Here is a 6,629-nt window from a genome sequence, read left to right on the forward strand (position 1 = left end):
AGTAACAACATCAACAATTATTTAATTAAACCATTAACCAATGAAACCAAATAATTCCTAAACCAACTCAAAATGAATAGTAACACTAACCAATCAAACCAATTAATTACAACAACATTAATGAATGTAACCATTAAAAGACAAAGAAATACATTCAAACAATCTCTGAAAGAACCATAAAACGCATTAGCCAACATAATACAACATTAACTACAAACGAACACCAATCACAAAGCATGAAGAAAAAAAAACAATGACATCCACCTAAGAAACTGACATTAAAAAAACCAACAGCAATACCAAGCCACAAATGCCCCCAAATATTGTATTAATAATGTATTAATCTTTACCCTAAAGTGGTACAGATTAATATATTATCAGTCAATGTGCCTCCCCCAAAAAAATCAAAAATCACATCCAATGAAAAAACCTGTAAAAAGAGACATTTACAAACATTGAATATATTACTTACCATTAGAAGCGGTGGCCCTCCGACTCCCGGGGAAACAGGAAGCTCACGTACCTTGAAGGCCTCCAACAGCATCCGATGCCATCCGCCATGAAGATCCAGCAAAGCTACCCAAATCTTCTTTTTTCTTTCTTTACTCACCGTCTTCTATCTTCATCTGTAACCATTTCTTGTTCTTCTTTATCTTCTTTCTTCATCTATCAATCCAAAATACCCCATGTTAAATCCCAGCCGATGTTGTCTCGTCGGCTTCTTGGGCTCAAATGAGGCGTCACAGCCTTAAATAGGGCTTGTGACGTCACATTTAGCCTCAAAATGGTTAACAGCCACCTGATTGGCTGTTCAAACCATGTTCCGACTTTAAAAAAAAAAATTTTTACATGACGTCACTTAAAGGGAATGATGCCAGCCAATCAGAATGGCTGTGCTTCATTTGCCTTTAAGATGACGTCACGAAATCCAAGATGGCGGCGTCACATTTATTTATTTATTTATGTATTTATAAAATATTTTACCAGGAAGTAATACATTGAGAGTTACCTCTCGTTTTCAAGTATGTCCTTCTTTCCCACGATCTGATTGGCTGAAATACCATGTGAGCTGGCTTCGTGACGTCATCTTAAAGGCAAATGAAGCACAGCCATTCTGATTGGCTGGCATCATTCCCTTTAAGTGACGTCATGTAAAAAAAAAAATTTTTAAAGTCGGAACATGGTTTGAACAGCCAATCATGTGGCTGTTAACCATTTTGAGGCTAAATGTGACGTCACAAGCCCTATTTAAGTCCGTGACGCCTCATTTGAGCCCAAGAAGCCGACGAGACAGCATCGGCTGGGATTTAACATGCGGTATTTTGGATTGACAGATGAAGAAAGAAGATAAAGAAGAACACGAAATGGTTACAGATGAAGATAGAAGACGGTGAGTAAAGAAAGAAAAAAGAAGATTTGGGTACCGTTGCTGGATCTTCATGGCTGTTGGAGGCCTTCAAGGTACGTGAGCTTCCTGTTTCCCCGGGAGTCGGAGGACCACAGCTTCTAATGGTAAGTAATATATTCAATGTTTGTAAATGTCTCTTTTTACAGGTTTTTTCCTTGGATGTGATTTTTGATTTTTTGGGGGAGGCACATTGACTGATAATATATTAATCTGTACCACTTTAGGGTACAGATTAATACATTATTATTACAATATTTGGGGGCATTTGTGGCTTGGTATTGCTGTTGGCTTTTTAATGTCAGTTTCTTAGGTGGATGTCATTGTTTTTTTTTTTCATGCTTAATGTAATAAAATGTTTGCGATTGGTGTTCGTTTGTAGTTAATGTTGTATTATGTTGGCTAATGCGTTTTATGGTTCTTTCAGAGATTGTTTGAATGTATTTCTTTATCTTTTAATGTTTACATTCATTAATGTTGTTGTAATTAATTGGTTTGATTGATTAGTGTTACTATTCATTTTGAGTTGGTTTAGGAATTAATTGGTTTCATTGGTTAATGGTTTAATTAAATAATTGTTGATGTTGTTACTGCTTGTATTGATTGGATTAGCTGGCTACTGTTTTTATTGACTTTATTTAGGTATGCTAATGCAGTGTTTAATAATGTGCAAATAATCTATTATCCATATCTGGATAATAGTTATTTTGAACATTATTTTACTGTATGTGTTAGGGCGGATGGGGGGAGGGGGGTCGTGTATTGAGGTTTGATAATTCTTTTTTTAATATACATTTTAATTATAGTGTAGATGTGCAGGGGGTTTCCGGAGCTGACCCGCGTTGGTTTCAGGTCCGAGGACCCCCTACTTCAGGAGATACAGGCCCCGTTATGGGGTGCCGGTATCCCCTGCACTTTCAAGCGTCCGCGTCACGTGACCGGGACATTGAAATTCTGCAGGGGATACCGGCACCCCACAACGGGGCCTATATCTCCTGAAGTAGGGGGTCCTCGGACCTGAAACCAACGCTGTTCAGCTCCAGAGACCCCCTGCTCATGTACACTATAATAAAAATGTATTTATTTATTGTATGATCGCCTGTAACAGCCTTGCATGGAGATGGCAAATCTCCATGCAAATGTTACAAGCGGCTTTTTTTTCAATCAGCTAGCGCACGTAAAGGTTAAGAACGCTAGCAGGGGGAAAATACATTGCACGCACGATAAGCCAGTTTTGGGCACGTCCGATAAAAAATGGGCTGAGGGCCTTAGTGAATCGCGCCGCCGGCTTCATTTTTTATCGGACGTGCTAATTTTTTTCAGCCCGGCGCGAAAGCTCGGAGCTTAGTGCATAGCCCCCTTGGTCTTTAATCTCTTGGAATCCAGTCAATTACTATCATTGTCCAACGATGGTCATTTCTTCTTGCAATGTATCTGGCCCACTGCCATTTTAATTTCTTCACCCTTGTAATAATGTCACAGCCTTTTGTTTGGTTTCGAATCCATTCATTTTTTTTCCCATCTCTTCAGGTAATACCAGCATACATCTCTCCATACTTCTTTGTGTTGTGTGAAGCATATACAGTACTGTATATAGAGAGAGACTTTTCATATGCTATAAACTGTGTGTGAATATATACAATACATATGCTATAGGTAATCGGATGAATGCACATTTTCCATGCCGTGTATATGCATACAGTGCATGTACAGCGGGGCCCCGGGTATACGGCGGGTTCCGTTCCAGAGGCCCGCCGTATAGTGAAAATCGCCGGAAAGCGGATCCGGCGATTTTCAGTGGTGCGCATGCGCAAACCGGCATTTTCGCCGTTCTGCGCATGTGCGACCTGCGGTCTGCGCGCGCAACCAGCGGTCTGCGCATGCGCGCCTGGCGCACCCGCCCGTTCTGCGCATGCGTGATTTTAAATTCAACATGGCGGCCCCCTTCTTGGTGCCGCCGCATTAGCGGATCGCCGAAAAGCGGAGCGCCGAGAAGCGGGGCCCTGCTGTACTCTGAGAGCTCAGCAAATGAAGAATTGTTGTGATATAGATATGTATTCAAATCAGCCATGTTTACTAAGTAATCTTCTGGTATAAGTCACTTTCCAGCGCTGGTAGACACCATACTAGAGATTTTTTTTAAACAGTCTCAAGTGAGTTTACAAGATGTTTTGTAAGTCTTTTTTTAAATGTAGCCAGTTCCCCCCTTCAGTTGCGGACCCCCCCCCCCCCCCCCTAGGCCCCAGATAGCCCTGAGTCCCCAGTAGTATTGAGTGTTGTAGGGACAGGCCCCAGGTTAGGGACCCTGCCCCTTACTATCCAGAGCCAGTTAGGGACACAGCAGACGCTGCGCTTCCATCCAGAGGCTTGGGATCAAGCCTGCTCAGCAGAGAGAGCGGAACCGCACCAAGGATGGACCGCCCTCACAGATCTTCTCACTGGAGGAACCGGACATCACTCTAAAGCTTGTCTGATCCTTTGTGAAGAGTCTTTAACGCCCAGGTGCTGTCGCACTGGGCAGGTAACGTTACGCACATGCACACACGAGAGTACTCTCACATAGTGGCAGCGCTGACCACGGGACAAGGGGGGTTATTCTGTGGACACGGTGTGGGGGTACATGGTGGTGGGTGTGGGGATTATGCAATATCCTTATGCAGTGCTAACCGTTAATGTTTTTAGTGAATGTTATGCTTATATATATGCAGTAAAGCCTGTTCTGTTTTACATCTGTTTGCTTACCGTGATTGTTTCCTGTGAGGGCCTCCTTCCACTCCGTTGGGATCCATCCCAGGTGGAGGCATTGCACCACGAGATCGTATTATATGTATGTACCCCAGGCTCCCCAAGCGGAGGCTTAGGCTCCTGAGAGCCACACAGGTTACACAGCAGGTAGTAGCGTCTGTATTCACAGGGAATACCCGTTACATAAAGTTACTGCTTTAGTTGATACTAGCTGAGAGACCCGGCGTTGCCCGTGAGTTAAATTTCCTGCTCCCTCCTCTCCCCCCTATTTATGTGCTCCCCCTCTCCCAGCCCCCAGAGGGAAGGAGGGACAGTGGACAGGAGGGGGGGGGGACAGTGGACAGGAGGGAGGGGGGACAGGAGGGAGGGGGGGCAGTGGACAGGAGGGGGGGGGACAGTGGACAGGAGGGGGGGGGGGGACAGGAGGGAGGGGGGGCAGTGGACAGGAGGGGGGGGGGGACAGTGGACAGGAGGGGGGGGGGGGGACAGAAGACAGGAGGGAGGGGACAGTGGGAGGTGAGGTGAGTGAGCGCTGGGGAGGGAGGTGAGGCCTTTTTTATAAGGGGGCTGGTAGCCATGAGTGTTTATTATTGACAGAGGGTGGCCCTCACCCCACACAAAGCATGTCCGCCCACTCTGTCTGACATTGACACACCGACTGGTTATGTCTGGATTCTGATTGACCCCGCAGCGCGGGTAAATCCTGTAGCCTCTCTGATAGAGGGAGCAACCGTCACGTGCCAAGGGGGGGAGGGGGGCAGGGGGTGAGCGCCCGGACAGTGACGGGTCTTTGGGCGGGAAAAAACGCACCTGACAGGAGCTGGGCGGGAACAGACCGCCTCAGTATTGGCAACGCCGCCATCTTGTGTGACCTTACGCGAGTGCCCAGCAGAGGGGGTGAGAAGTAGTGAATAATTTAACAGTTGAGCAGAGCGCATAGAGATATGCCGGTGCGGAGATATGCTGTTGCGGAGCGCAGATGTGAGTTGCTGTTGCGGGAATAAATAGAAAACGGGACACCTTAAGACACACTTGCTTAAAGAAGCATATGAATAGCACTGTGGATATTCTAAACACGATACATAATGCTTGGCCCCCTGCAGACGCACTTACCAGAACTCCCTCCTACTGTCTCTGTACGTTCTCCCTACCTACCAATTAGACTGTAAGCTCCTCGGGGCAGGGACTCCTCTTCCGAAATGTTACTTTTATGTCTAAAGCACTTATTCCCATGATCTGTTATTTATATTATCTGTTATTTATTTGATTACCACATGTATTACTACTGTGAAGCGCTATGTACACTAATGGCGCTATATAAATAAAGACATACAATACAATACAATACAATACATATTGTGAAAGTGGCCATTGAATGTAGCGACACTTGTGCATGAGCGTATAGAGAAAGGGAAATTTGAGAGGAGCGCATAGAGATATGCATGTGCGGAGCGCACATGTCAGTTGGTGTTGCGGCCATTTTAGAAAATAATTGGTAAGTGCGTAGGTAAAGCAAGAAATGCACAGCGTGGCTGGCGGTGATGATTTAATGAAAATTAATAATATACTTTACACAGGATGGGAAATAAATAGAAAACGGGAATTTGAAAGTGGGCATATAAATATGTAAAGTGTGTGTGTGAAACAGGACATATTAAAATGTAAAGTGTGTGTGTGTGTGTGTGTGTGTGTGTGTGTGTGTGTGTGTGTGTGTGTGTGTGTGTGTGTGTGTGTGTGTGTGTGTGTGTGTGTGTGTGTGTGTGTGTGTGTGTACACAGGGGTGAGAGTGTGAGATGAACTTACCAAGGACTCTGCAGGGCTTCTTTGGGGGTATGCTGTCAGTGCAAGTGTGTGACAGTGAAGTAGGTGTGTGTCAGTGATGTCAGTGTAAGTTTTGGCCAATGACAGTCATGTGGGCGGTGTGTGTCACAGTGGGGCGTACCTCTTGGGCAATGACAGTCGGGGTGGCCACGGACCAATCACATTCACCGCAGCTAGTACCAACCTTTGATTTTATATATTAAGATATTAAGATTGTGAAAAACATTACAGTCCTTAAAAATTAGCGAGAGACCAGAACCTGAAATAGAGCTTTTGCACGAGAGGAGAGAGAGGGGGAGAAAGGGAGCGAGGGAAGGAAAAGGAGGTTGGGGGAAGGAGGGAGAGAGAGAGACAGAGGGAGAGAGAGAGAGAGTGGGAGTGAAAGATAGGGGGAAGCTGAGAGAGGGAGAAGGAGGGAAGGAGAGAAGGAGAGAGAGGGAGAGAGTGGAAAGAGACAGGGAGGGTGAAAGGAAGGTAGGAAAGAGAGGGAAGAGAGATGCAAATAAGCTCATTTTAATATACAAGTATCTCTCCACGTGTTGTATAGATGGAACAGAGAGACACAGAGCAGACATGGATATAATCTGAATATATCATTGCTACACACATTTTAAATAATGTTGAGGTCACTATAAATTTTGTCTGCCCAATAAGTTAT

Source organism: Ascaphus truei, chromosome 6 (assembly GCF_040206685.1).
Source record: "Ascaphus truei isolate aAscTru1 chromosome 6, aAscTru1.hap1, whole genome shotgun sequence".
NCBI classification, from domain to species: Eukaryota; Metazoa; Chordata; class Amphibia; order Anura; family Ascaphidae; genus Ascaphus; species Ascaphus truei.